Raw genomic sequence first — 15090 nt, 5'->3', positions numbered from 1 at the left:
CTGGATAAAAAAACAGATTACAAATAATTTAAAAGTTCTTTGTCGCTATTTGAAAACTCAGAAAATATGTCCTCATTTTAGTTTTTTAGAGCAGAGGGCAGGAGGGACGGATCAGGGGCATTCCTATGGAACAGACAAGCCTGGAGGGAGGGAATAGGGGTCTGCACATGGAAACAGAGGGCTGGGGGCAAGGGGGCAGGGCAGGAGCAGCAAGATGACCATGGAGGTCAGGCAGTATGGGCACTAGAAACAAGACACACCATGGAGAGCAACAGTGAGACTATGATGGCATACACACAGACCATGGAGGGAAGGTGGGAGGGGCCATGGCAGCACAGAAGACCATGCATGGCAAGCGGGAGGGTTAGTGACAGCACAATGGCTATGATGGGCAAGAAGGAGGGTGCAGGGGCATGCACAAAGGACCATGGAGGATAGAAGGGACGGTCAGGACCTGGGCACAGACGAGAGAGTTCAGGGGAAGGAGCCCTCACAACAGACCGCGCGGGGCAGGCAGGAGGAGCAGTTGCAGCACAACAGATCAGGGAGGGCAGAAGGGTGTGGCAGTAAAATGGACCATGGACCATGGAGGACAGGAGGAAGGGGATAGGGGCATGGCATGTGGACAGGCAGGGTGAAGGTGGCAGGGACAGGTTACAGTCATCTGACAATGCTAGTCAAGTGCGAGGGGAGTGGCAGCTCAACAGAACACTCAGAGTAGATAGGAGTGGCAGGTCCATGGGACATGGTGGGCAAAAAGGATGGAGCAGGGGCATGCACAAAGACATCGGAGAGCAGGGGGAAGGAGAATAGGGGCAGCAAGCTAAGCACAGAGGCTAAGCAGGAGGTCAATGATGGGCCATAGAACTGGGCAATGGAGGGCAGGAGGAGTGGACTGGTACATCATGCTAAATGGAGGGCAGTGGCAGCACATCAGACCATGCATGGCAGGAGGGAGGAGGCTAGTCCATGGATTCAGACAACAGAGGATAGGGAGGAGGTGGATGGGGCAGCAATCGAACTGTTCAGAGAAGGTGGGTATTAGGAACTTTATTGTTTTTAAAATGTCTGTGCGAACAACTTAAAATATGAACAAGTATGCAGCATACTCTCTATTTTATTCAGGAAGAAGAGGACGTTTGTGACTGACTCCGGGCTCACTTGGCAGAAACACCCCCTGACCCTCCACCCCCCATCGCAAAATGTAATGCCCGTGAAAAGGGTAGGTGAACACAGTGTTATATAGAACATAGACCTGAGAGCACGATTGAAAATGAAAACTAGATATAGTATATGGTATAAACTATGCACCAAAAAGTGTGATACAAGATGAACCGGGGCGTGAAATATAATATGCAATACATTGTGCGCAATGACAGATTCATTGGAGAGCGCGAGATAGCACAGGCACTAGCGCGTGCTATGCGATATGCGCCTTGGAGTGTAATTTGCACAGGGCAGTGTTGGGGAACCTAACTAGTCTCTAAAGTTGTAATATAAAATATGTGCTGGGGAGTGTAACGTTGCATATGCACTCTGACAAAGATATGGATCCATGTTGTAATATGTATGGCATAGCGCTGTGCGTTATAACATAGGCATCGAGGAAGGCACGTTAGATGGGGCAATATAACCCGTGCGAAGGCAAGTGTGGCATGACATATTCACGGGGTGGTGTTACAGTGTACATGGGCTAGAGAGTGTCATAGCATACACACTAGCTGGTGGAATACAACACAGAGGTGTGTGTGGCACTCGGCGGGCACTGGTGGGTGTAACACAGCATTGGGCTCAGCCAGGAGCACGCTGTGACTCTCGTGAGGTTCGTCTCCTTTCCAGAGTAAAATAAAAAGTATTACACATCCGGCGGTGGATGTGTGCTTTATTAACCGAGAGGGGGGGTTTCTTGCATAGTTTGGTCGAATTTTTGTCGAATCCCCTTTGAATGGCTTGGTGTGCATGTGAATTAAATGTGCCCGTCAATAGCTACCCATGTTTGTATAAATAAACGACAAGGGTGTCTACTTGGAGAGTACCCACCGGCGGGGGCGCTGGGATTAGGCACGGTAGGGTGTCAGACACGTCAGAGCTTCACTAGCGGTGTAAATACATTCCACGTGGATTCATTGTATGCATAGTCGCCTTTTAATGAATATCATGCAAATCTTAATGGTGATAGGTACATACGGTTTGTTCAGCATGTCCTAGGTGTTTCTATAAATATATATATTTTTTAAAATAATAAAAAACAAAGGCCGACTCCGGGGGATGGGGTCCCTGGGGCCATAAGTGGCCTGAGGGGGCAACGCAGCCCCCCTCCTAAAGAATTTTTTTTTAAAAAGGCCATGACCCGGAGGTGTGGGTCCCCGGGGCTGATTAAAGCCTTGGGAGGGGGGCCACGCACCCCCTTCCAAATTTATTTTTTTCAACAACAAAAATTAGGGTGCAGGCCCTGGGGGATGCTGTCCCCAAGGCCAATAAATTAGAAAAAGAAGGGGGGCCACACAGCCCTCCTTGGGAAAAAAATAAAATAAATAAAAGGCCGGCATTGCACCGGAGGCCACGCCCCCTCTTTGCAGCACTCTGCAAACGCGTCCCCTGGCCAGTTGTAAGTTGGGGAATTAATTCCCCTTCAATACTGAGGGTCCCTGAGGGCCAACTAGCCCAACAGGTATCTCCAGTATGTGCCAGGGAGCTGCATTGCAGACAGGTGTTCTGAGGCCACACCCCTTTTTACACCTCTATGCAACGCAGCTCTGTGGCGCTTACTGGAGGTACCTAGTGGGCTAGTTTGACCCTAGGGACCCTTAGGATTCAAGGGGACTTAATCTCAACTTAGATCGGCCACATGGCGAGTTTACACAGTGGTGAAGGGAGGGGACGGGGCCTGAGGTGAGGTGTGCAAACACCCTGTGGCGCGTTTTAAGTTGGGGAAATAATTCCCTTTCAATCCTGAAGGACCCTGGGGGCCAACCCAGGTGCTTCCAGTAAGCGCCACTGCTCTGCGTTGCAGAGGTGGTGCAGGCTGTGCCCCTTTTTACACCTCTCTGCAATGGCGCTTACTGGACGTACCTAGTGGACTATTTTGCCCCTAGGAATACTCAGGATTCAAGGGGACTTAATCTCCCAACTTAAAACGGCCACAGGGCGTGTTTACACAGTGGGGAAGGGAGGGGACGGGGCCTGAGGTGACATGTGCAATCACGCCCTGTGGCACATTTTAAGAGGTAGTTTTAATCCCCTGCCCTATTATATACTAGGGGCTTATAGAGGAGGTCATGCTAATCACAGGGGGACCCCAACGCATAGTGTTCCCTAGTGTATGTAGGGGTTTTCACTGTATTCTGAGTGTCTTTTAACATAGCACTGGCTCTAGGACTGGTTAGTCAGACTCAGTTACCACCAGTATCAGTCTGAAAGTTGAGGGTACAGGATGATTTTGCAACAAGGCTTCTTTCTGCTCTTCTGTTTGTTCTTTCTGCACGTTATCCTCCTTGCACTTTTCTTCGTCTTTGAGGACTTCTGTTGCTTCTTTCTGCATTTCTTTTTTTTCTCTGTACGTTTTTTCTTCTTTCTTCACATGTCCTATCTCTGTAGGCATAGTTAGAAATTAGCATTTAAAAAACCTTTGAAATTCACTGAAAAACCATAGGTTTCAGGCACGTTATAGTTGGCTGGAATTTTCACTCGTACAAAACCATTGATGTCATCAGTGATTTCATTTGAGATGTCACTGACCATGTCATGAGTGATGTAATATGTGACGTCATCAGCAGTGCATTGCGGGCGCGCAAGTTATAGTTAACTGAACTAACTATAACGGGGGAATTTCAATGGTTTTGTACGAGTGAAAAGTCCAGCTAACTAGAACGCCCCTGAAACCTATGGTTTTTTCAGTGCGTGTGTGTCTATATGTATGTATGTATGCATATATATATATATATATATATATATATATATATATATATATATACTCCCCTTCACTCAACAGTAGATGAATCTCACTGATTCTTTATTGAAAGCAAACCAGCATATTCGCATTTTGATGTCCTGCCTTGCCTTACACATTTTGGAGCTTCAGCTCCTTGATCACAGGCATCGATGTTGCTGTGCAGTGAAAATGAAGGCATCATTGTCTGCATGTTAGTCAATTGTAATGCCCTCTAGTGGGCCGCTTTAGTAGATTCCACTTATGTTGCATGCTGGGGATTAAATTAATGCCTGTGATCAAGGAGCTGAAGCTCCGTAAGGCAAGGAATGCCATTTTGCTTTCAATAAAGAATCGGTGAGATTAATCTACTGCTGAGTGCATTTTCTATTGAGGACTAATTGGAAGAAATGTATACATTTCTTTTTTCACTGTAAAAACCCAAGGTTCCAGTGGCGTTACAGTTGGGCAATAGAATTAAAAAAAAAAAAAAACCTTTAAAATTCAGAAAAAAACAAAGGTTACAGGGGTGTTATAGTTAGGCTCCTATTTCCCTTGTACAAATCCAGTGAAATGTCAGCAGTTACCTGAGCTAACTATAACTTACGCCCCCATAATGCACTGCTTATGACCTCAAATATGTCATCACTGGCCTCTCAAATGACATCACTGATGTCACTGACCTTGTCCACTGACACCCCCAGTACTACATACATTAAAATCGAATACTTTCTATACTACTGAGTGATGCTATTTCTAACTTGTATTTTGAGAGCGGTAGTGTGATTGTGTATTCATGTGTAAGTGGGTGTCTGAGTGGGTATATAAGTAGGTATGTGGGTGAGAGTGGTGGGTGTGTGACTGCGTACGGATGAGGGAGATGTCTGAATCGCTGTGAGTGACTGGCTGGGTGAGTGGCTGTTTGGGTGAGTGGGTGTCTGGTTAAGTGAGTTGGTGTGAGTGGCTGTATTGTAAAGTGTCTATGAAGGGATTTATGGGTGAGTGAGCAGACATTTGAGTGCTTGTATGGATGTATGAAAGTGTATGTAGTTGATTAAGAGTGAGTGCTTGTATGGGGGTGTGAGTAGCTGTTAGGGTGAGCATGGCTGTGTGGCTGTATGGGTAGGTGGCTGGTTGTATGAATAGCTTTATAGGTGAGTGAGCGCCTGTATGAGTGGGTGTCTGAGTGGCTCTATGGATGAGTGAGGGAGTGTGAGTACATGTATGGGTACATATGAGTCTGTGAATGTGGTTGTATGAGAGGCTGAATAGTGGTGTGAGTGGGTATGCAAGTGCTTCTGCGGATGTCATTAGTGATGTCACTGACTGTCATGAGTAATGTAATGAGGTCATAAGCAGTGCATTGTGGGGAGTAGAAAGTTATAGTTGGCTCCGCTAACGAACTGCTGAATTTAACTGGTATTGTACTGGTGAAATCTGAGGGTAACTACAATGTCCCTGTTAACTGTATTTTCAGTGTGTGTGTGTGTGTGTGTATATATACTCCACCAAACTTACAATTTGCCGGCTTGCACCAGATCGCAGGTGGTGCGCAGGTGAGCGATACCACTATGCGCCTTTGTATTGCCACAATTCCCTTCATAAAGAGACCCTGCACTCAGGGGTGAGAAGCGCTCCATTCTTTATTGTATTCCACACTCTGGGTGAAAAATGCGTTTCGGCTCATAACTGCCTTTCTCAATCTTTAAAAGTTGCCATTGTGTTTGCACCATAAATGCAAATATACTCCTCCACAATCCTTGATGAAATACCCCCCCCGCCCCCCCCCATTCTTCCTTTGCAACCATGCTAGTCATTGTAAACGATATTTCAGTTAAACCTTCAATAGGCAATTATTCAATGCCTTATGTTTTAAATGTTTCTTGAGGCAAAAATGTCCACGGTTGCACGGAGAACATTTAAAAATATCAATTACTGTGGGGCAAACAAAACTGATGTTTCCTTGTGGACAGCAACATACCTTCATATTTATCACCACTTATCTGGTAATATGCAAAAATCATGCAAGCCCTCTTCCTCGCCGCTTGACTGATGCCTACACTGTGCCCTGCTCTGGTAGCCTTAAAATTCTATCGGCAGAGACCGGCATCACTCGAACACACCCACTCACACATGCCCTCACTCACAGACCCAGTCAGGCCCTGACACCCACTCACCTACATGGTTTTATAGGTATTTAGATAGTGATGTACCCAGTGTAATGCACAGAATCACAAAAAGTTAAGAATCATTGAATGTGCTGGTGTCTATTTAATGTCTGCGTTTGTTGTGCGTATTCAAATTTAAAAAAATTGTGGAATAAAATGTATACAGAAAATGAATACCATTTTGTGCAGAAGGATGACTGAGTAAATCCTTTGAGTTCAGTGTGAGTATGTGACATCTACACATGAGGGTGCAGAGTTTGAGGTTGTTGAGAAACACCCTGTTGCTTTCATCTGTGAAGTGAACTCCATCACTTCTATAGATTCCATGCATGTCAAAATGCAGCCTGTGTTATGGTCTGAGCAATGCAGAAACAGTTTTATTAAAATGTTTCCTGGCTTTGCTTTTAACCAAAGGCAGCAATTGATACAACTTCAGCTCTCTGGCCAAACCAAGTAATGTCCACATTAGCCAAACCCAAGTCCCTGCCAGTACTAGTGTTTCTAGTAGACTCCGTAGCTAAAAACACATAGCTGTGGCCTACAATCCACACTCTGACCATTTTGAAGGGCAGCAGCAGTAGCCGACAGGATAAGGCTGGAGCTGAATGAGACACTTTAGAAATGAAAGGCAGGCAGGCAAGATTGAGGTGTGCCCCTGGTTGAACAAAAATAAAATGTATTAAATGCTGTGAGTAAAATTAGGTAATGTCTTGCAAGGATAAGTAACTAGATCTGATTGGCTCTGGTTAAAATAAAGTGTAATACAGTGTTGGATATGCCTTTTATTCTGTACAGTAAACCACAACTGCTGCAACTCATTTTGTAACTAGTATGATCCTTCTAGAATGTGCTGCGAACTTGTGACCTACTGGTTCCAGTGGGTTGCTATGAAGACTGTGCTAAGACTGTATTGGTGTGAGAGTTGTGTTTTTAGACATTAGAGGCGTTAAGACTGATTGTTGCATAATACGTTTTGATTTCTTAATGAGGGCTTGCTAATAAAGTATACAATAGTTTTAAAGTTATGAAACCAGCATGCTGAATGTTTTTGCACTTTTTTTTTCTTTTTCTTTCCTGCAAACTTGTTGCGACTTTCACAAATAAGTTGCGAATATGATCAAATACTCTACCATATTGGGCTTCTTTGTAAAAGTATATGAAAGGGTGAACGCATACTAACTATTCCGAAGAAGTTATTAAACAACTAAAAAATTAAAGATGTTTTTATTTGCCGTCTTCCGCACTGTCAGAGTGCAAAGTTGAAAAGGTTGCCATTAATGGTTGCTTTGTGTGAGTGTTGTGCCATTCTTATACTTATTTTTCACTTTTCCTGAGTATTGTATCTATCTAATAAGATCAAAAACTATTTCAGCAAAAAACTCAGTTTTCAGGTATGTGAATTACATTGCATTTTAAAAAACTAAAATGATTGAAAAGGTATTTGTGACTGTGAGGTTGTTAAAAGTAAGTGACGTATAGAAACGTTTTGAAACTATCATATGATCTATTAGTGGTAATGTGTGTTTTTAAATATATTTTAATAAGTGAGTAAGATGCTTTGTGATTGAGTATGCAACTGTTTGTGTGAGGTGCACACTAGGTGTGTGAAATTGGTTCACAGTGTTGCTAAGGGTTTAACCTGCACTTAATGTATTAGATCTGCCAAGTTTTACATATCTAAACATGTGCTGCTCGCAAAGAAAGCGTTCTCTTTGAACCCTGAGATTTGTGTTATAATGTATTCCATTTTAAGAGGTCTAAAAATCTAAGAATTGAAAGGAAGAAACCAGCACTGCAGGTGTACCCAACACATGAACTTGAGAACTTTGACAGCTATGTATTGGATACCCTTTAGGGTAGGTGTTAATTATAGGGCAGGTATGTATGTGCTTAGATATGACCTGCCCTTTAAACTATTACATAGTCACTTGTAGTATGATTGTTAGCCAAAGATATGTTTGAAATGTTTAAGCATGGGTCAGGCGTGCTAGTACAGACCCGTCTGTGTACTCGCTATTAGTGTCACTTGGTATGTAAAAGCCTTTGGTCAAGTCTTAAATTCATGTTTTGTTTCACCTAACTGACTTTGGAGATGCGCTGTAGGTATGCCATAATGCATAATGCATTGTGCTTAAGATTGATGTCCTTTTGAGTTTTAGTAAGTTACTCTTACACTTGCAGACCACTATGCCAAGCTCTGCATAGAGTAGACCAACCGTAATGCAACTGACAGTTATCTTAAAGCACAGTCTGTCTTATTCCGTCACAAAGCGACGGAGGGAGCTATGCACTCACACTCAAACTATTTATGTACGCAGCAGTATCAAAGACACTTGCAGACACACCTACATACCTCTCTAATCCCTAACGCAGGCACTGAAGTATTTGTTCAGTCTCATATTCATTTTTATGAAGCCTTAGTTAATAAAACAGAGGTGCGCACAGATTTGTAATCACTCATTTTAAACTATATCAAATTAATCATCTACTGGATTCCCCCTCTGGTTTGGATTTACACACCGAGGATAGAGGTGCCTGTGGCTGCAACTCAAGGTCTCCACAGTATACCCTTCATTTTATCATCTTTTGTAAATATTTCTGGCATCCTAGAAGTTTCTCAAGGGCTTTTAAAAGAACTGGGGTTTAGGCAGGCCTGTGTTGCCTTATTATTTTTACAGCTTTTATCTAATGTGAACATGATTTTGTTTGTCAGCAATTTAAGATCTGCCCTTAGGTTGCGATGCTCCAGAGGTGATTAAACACCCCTGTCCCCTGCGTATTTGCATTGTTATGCTGCTACAATTGTAATGTACCCTTGCTGCTTAATGTGGCCCATTTATGCGTTACCCTGAGTCTGTCAATTTCTGCTTGCTTTTGTTTTATTGTTGCAGCTGTCTGTTGGATATTATGTAAACTTGTATATATGGCCATAGTGTAGTTAACAAGTGGATGTGATGTGCTAATTTTTCTCTTTTTTTAAACTGTTCTTTTTATGTCTGTATTGACTGCCGAATAAAGATTATTAAATAAATAAGTCATGGACTGGAACACTTAAACATCTAATAGCACTTCTACAGCTGTCCTGGTACACTTGCTCACATAACTAGCCAAGTACTGACACACCCTAGTCTCTCATCCGAACAAGTAGTCCTTTAAACATGGGTCGATACAGAGCAACTCAGTAATGGATATGGTTGTATACCCAGTGAGACTAATACATACAGTAACGCATAGAGAAACAGAGGCATAAACATGGAAATTAATAGAGTAATGTTAGATAAATTATCAGAGAACTGTTTACAATGGTAGTTAACTACCTAACATATGTAATGCAACAGTGGATAAAGAAAAGGTAAATGTACTTTCTTTATTTCGTTATCAGACCTCAATTTCTAGTTTATTAGCGTTACAATGCCATCAAAATGTGATGGAAGAAAAGAGGCAAGGATACTAGCTACTCACAAATGAAAAAAAAATAGGAAAAATGTGAAGAAAGTGGTGAAAGGAAAGAGCTGCTGTTAAGAGACATTTCTTAAAATACTATTTAGACCACTTGATAACCGTAAAATCAAGTAAAATAAAAAGCAAAGTTTGAGACCAACTAAAAGGATAAAGCCAATGATACGAACAGTAAGCACTCCCACAAAAAAATACTGAATTTAACCAGAAGGCTAAGGCAGTTTAAGGAAATTAGAATTAGAATGTTCCTTAATAGACTAATTCAGAATCTGAAAAGTATGAAGAAGTATTAAAGGAGAGAAGCTGTCAGACAAAAGTAACGTGTTGAGGGTGTAATCGATAAGGACTTTGCTCTCAAAAGGAAGCAATTTGTTTTGATTGTAAGCAGAATAAAAACACTGGATAAAATAGTGTTGTGTATGAGGAGAAAAAGCCAAAAGACTTGTCAATAGAACCAACTTTTGCAAAGTTTTCAGCATTCAATGGATACATAGTTATAAAACTTTTGTGATGAAGAAAGCTACTTTCAAGAGAACATAATGGTGTATGCAGTTGAAGAATCTGGATGATGTAATGAGATAAAAGATGGTTCTCCTATTACAAGAGATAATGGTACCTACAAATGTAGATAGTCATAGCTGAAGAGGTACAGGGAAGGTGCAGACAGGCCTCTGTATATAAATGGAATTGTAGCAGTATTTGTACTGTTAGGCAAGAATCAATTGATGTATTGCAAAGTTTCCTACATAACTTTCCGTACAAAAGTGTGAAACAGAAGGTGGGGATTTTGCAAGGATTAGATCAATGCTAACTAAGAGTATACTAATTTATAAGGACATTCACTAGCATATCTGTCGTAGAAAGTGTGCAGAAGCACCTTTCATCACTTCAGAATGTTAGCTGTTCAGGACTCAATTGCGAAAATTGGTTAGGAGGCTTTACTGTGTTAAAGCTCCTCCTACCTTATGTTTAGAAGAAATGAACAGCTCTTTTATGATCGTCCTGAAAAGGAGTGTAGGGAAAATGAGGTCTTGGTATCTGCAGCTGTAGTGGAACAGGACACTGGTATTAGTGTTAACTTTCAGGAAGAATTTAGGAAAGTTTGACCTAGTCTGTTCAGAATAACAAACTGTGTTTGTATAGGTTGTCGACGCACTCACTACAAAAGTCACTAGTTATCTGTTGTCTTGTTCAGTTTTTGAAGACAATAACATAAGTGGCAAGAATTTGCAGCTTATTTATTTGTAGAAGACTGCTTTGATCAACACGACAAATTATATATAAGTACTGTTATAATAAGTTGGAGGATAATAAAATGCCAGCTAGAGCAGTCCACAACAAGTTAGAATTAGTGCCAATCTCACAAGAACTTTAAGATATATAAATGTTTATGAATCCATTCTAATGCAATGTGTGCACCCATTCCAAGCTTTAGTTCACATGGAGCCAAAGATGGGGAAAATGCCCCCAACTGCGCTCCAGAAAAGTCTTAAAGGTAGAGTTGTGTACCTGCTATTAGAAGAAGCACTTATTGTCGATAGTGTCCCTACCAAAAGCATAAAAATATGACCAGAGTAAGTCTGTTAGTAAAGTGAAAAAAAGCAAAATTTTATCGGGTAAAAAATATTTATTATAAAGATATCTGTTCTTCAAGATCTAACGCACATATGGCGGAAGACCCATCAAGAGGTCGGATTGAAAAAGGTGGATCAATCCAGATCAGAAAATTTATGAACACTTCAGTATTCATCCTCTGAATTATAAAGAGCTTATTGGTGATGCTATTGATCTTTGTGATGAAAGAAGCGAAAGGAGCTCCCTTGAGTGTGTGGAAGAAGAGTTTAAAAACTTGCAGTTTTCCGCGTCTGTTTTCTACTGGAATAGGTGGCAGATATGATGACCGGCTGGTACAAATACAAGGAGCAGAGTGCAAATCAACTAGACAATATTCAGAGGATCCCAGATTTCGCCAGTATATTACCCATTTATTTCATCTACTATTTGAGCGACTGGCCAGGGCTCATATGCCGTAAATCACATTCTCAAAACCTGTGAATCTGCAAAATCTCACAGCAAAGGAATTTGTTGACAAAGTGCAAGGAAAGGACGAAAATCTGAAGTACAGTTGATTAATTTGATGTGCCAACGAGTATTGGTATTGTCAACACTGTGAACTGAAATGCATGCTGAGAAACCTAGGAGCACCTACCTTGTTTCTAACACTGTTGTGCAGTGTATGCGTCGGATGACCTGCTTGAATTCTTGCGAGTAGCAAACTCCAGCATGAAGGATATCAAAGTGAAGAAGGCTGGAGAACTTTGTTCATTTGATCCTGCTAATGTTTACAGATATTTCAGCCATAGGTTTCAAACAATGTCTTTTATCTGCAACAAAAGTAAGCACCCCTCTTGGTGAAGTAACTGATTTTTCTTTTGGTGTAAAGAGTACCAAGCTGGAGGTGCTCAACATGTTCCCATGCTGTTATGGGTATAATATGCCTCGATTTTCAACACACTGAGGCTGTCTTGTCTTTAATACAACAGTATGTGACGTGCGTCATCCGAATAGACGATGCTGACAAGGGCTTGAGACAAGTTCTATGGTTTCAAACTCCTAGTTCTGGGAAGTACTGTTCCCAAATACAGATGCAAAGGAAAATTTTACACAAGATGTCGCTTTGTATTCCCACAACTTGTCATCTCAGAAGGAATAGTTGACCGCTTTTGTCTGCAGTCAGACATACAACTGCAGAACAGACTCTTCCAAGTATATCAGGGACTACAACCCTGTGATTCTGAAGATCTGGAATGCGAATATGGGTTTACAGTTTGTTGCAGCCAACTTTATCGCTATGGCTTGCTACGGGACTTCAAATATAACCAAATCAGAGTAGACCGATGAAAGATGTGTGAAGAGATTTCCGCAGAAAAGTCTTACCCAAAAATTATACAGTTTCAGTTCGAAAATGCTTTCCTGCATAGAAATAGGATCCTGTGAATGCTCGGACTGGTTGAGCTCGGCTAGGTTGTTCTCCAAATCAAGAGGAATTGTATGGGTAAGCCTAGGCCTTGCAAGTAGTTGAAATAGAGTATTAAAGTATTTCCTTGAAATACATTACATAGCTGAATTTGGTACAGAAAGACATTCTGAAATCTAATGTGTAGGATACATACTAACCAAGGAGTCCAGATCTTCAAAACTTGTCTTTGTGAAGTACTTCAGCACTATACATATTGAAGTAATGTAACTGAAAACAAAGGGAGATCAGCAGTACTTGGATGTGACGGTTGTTTGAGACATAACAAAGTAAATCCAATTAACCACAGAAAGCTCAGTTGCCAAACTCCAAACAAGTTTTCTACTTGACACTTGTGCAGTTGTTCAAGCCATGGTGTGCTGAATCAGACTTACTTGGACACTGTTTTGAAGACTTTCAATACTGTAAGACCGTATTAGGATTTCAGTCTTTATAACAGAAGTGCAAATGTGGAAAGATGAGATTGAACAGGAAGAAACCATTGGTGCTGAAATAGCCAGAGTTCACCATGTTGCCACACCTCCGGGCCACATGCAAGTCCCTTGTAAAAGGTACCCCTGGTGCAAAGGTCCCTATGAACAAAGGGCCGCTGAGGGCTGCAGCATACATTATGCCACTCTCAGACTCATCAGCTAAAACGCACACACTGCTATTGCAGGTTGTGTGTTCTGGTACAGATTAAAATGTAGAGCTGACATGGCACCCATCTCTGGGTGCCATGCCCACCAACACTGCCAGTGGCATGGGTAAGTCACCCCTCTAGTAGGCCTTATAGCCCTAATGAGCTCCTACAGTGTCTACTGCACTTACAATGCCTGTGAATGGCACAAAGCCGTTTTGAGTACAGGACCTGGGAGTTTAACATTACGAACTCCACAACTCCTTGATGGCTCCACTGGGAAGTTTGGGACCAAACTTTCCAGCACATTAAACCCACACAGTTTCCAGTGTTGGATTTAATGTAAAAAGCACTCACATGGCATCTTAGAGATGCCCCCTGAAAAACAACCAGCCCTGGTGTGGTTCGTGAATTGCTCCCTGCCAACTGCCACCACCAGGCAGGTTTCTGGACACCAGGCTAGAGGGCCCCTGCTCTCTGGGTCCTGAAACGAAGCACATCCAGGGCAAAGGTGTCATGCCTCCTCCGCCAGGATGTGTAGGGTCCACGAAAGGGAAACTGCAAGGGCTTGCTGCCCCAGCCTCTGCTGTGACCAGCAGCTGGCTCCCAACAGTTCTGACCCCCACTTTAGGTGGGAGAATCTGCAGGAAAACCTAGAGAGGGTGGTGTGCCCACCTTTGCCAACACCACCCCTCAGGTGGGGGAGGCGAAATGAAGCACACATCTCAGTCCCCTCCATCTTCAAGATGAGGGGACTTCCCTCCCCCCTTCCCCAAATCTGGACGAGTTATATGCCCCCCCTCCCACTGGAGGGTGGCATAAGTGGGGTCACATGCAGACACCCCAGGGAAGGGACCCATTGGTCCCAATGTGCACACCCCTGTAACACCCCTAAATCAGGTATTTAGGGGCAACCTTGCTCCTTAGATTCGGAACCCTAAGGAGGACAAAGGAGCTGTGCTGCAGAGAAGAGGATGACCACTTCTTTTGCCTCAGCCCTACCTGCCTGTCTCCTGCTTCAGAGACCCTGCAAGCTTGAACCGTTGAATCCTGCAGTCTCCAAGAACCCTGGAGACCTGCCCTGCCTTCAAGAAATACAGATCTCCCATGGACACCCAATTTTGTCCAACAGCAACTCAAGCCAGGACTCCGGATCCAACTGGAACTGCTAGTCCTCACCACTCTGCCCCGGACACCCATGGCCCGTGTCCAAGTGGCTCAATACACCAGCAAGGTCCCCAGGCAATCCTGACCGGGGATCCAGCATTGGATGACCTTCTCCTCAACTCCTGCAGTGTCATCCTGATGGCTTGTTTTTGACTGACTTATTTGTTTTTTAAAGTTGGTGCTGAGGCAAGCTATGTATTAGAGTACAATCAGTTAAGATGTCTATACACATCATTTAGGCCAGTACCCTGTTTGATAAACTGATTGTCTGTCCAAAGCAGAAGCTTACAAAACAGTCTATGGTTTGTAAGGAAAAGAAAGGACTGAAGGACAATCCAGGGAGTGTTAGGAAGAGAAAAATGATGTGATTGGAGGTTACCAGTTGGTAAACAGTTCAAGTGTAAACAACCGCAATGGACCGCACTCCGCTAGCTCCTCCTCCGGGTCGCCCCAAGGGAAGCTGGTACATGAAGTTCTTGAGTGGTTCACCCCAGTGGGTGCAAGTAAGTACTTGTTGAACTGATGATCTCTGATGGAGTTCTTGAGTGGTTCACCCCAGTGGGTGCAAGTAAGTACTTGTTGAACTGATGATCTCTAGACCCGATACATGTCCCGGGTTTTAAAATATCGCCCGAGACATGGCTCGGGTTTCGGGATAACTTCCCTCCTCAGTAGAGAAAATAGTTAGGGGTGGAAGAGAGGGCCGCCAAGC

At 42.9% G+C, this 15090-nt stretch overlaps 1 protein-coding gene across 3 annotated transcripts in view; it reads left to right on the top strand.

Annotated features, from left to right (window-relative positions):
- The window catches only part of PAPOLG (poly(A) polymerase gamma), a 465484-nt gene that overhangs the window by 215901 nt on the left and 234493 nt on the right, over positions 1–15090 (top strand). The window lies entirely within an intron of this gene.

The sequence above is a fragment of the Triturus cristatus genome, chromosome 6, assembly GCF_964204655.1.
Source record: "Triturus cristatus chromosome 6, aTriCri1.1, whole genome shotgun sequence".
NCBI classification, from domain to species: Eukaryota; Metazoa; Chordata; class Amphibia; order Caudata; family Salamandridae; genus Triturus; species Triturus cristatus.
Note: the sequence above shows the minus strand (reverse complement) of the source record. Positions and strands in the feature narration are given on the sequence as shown.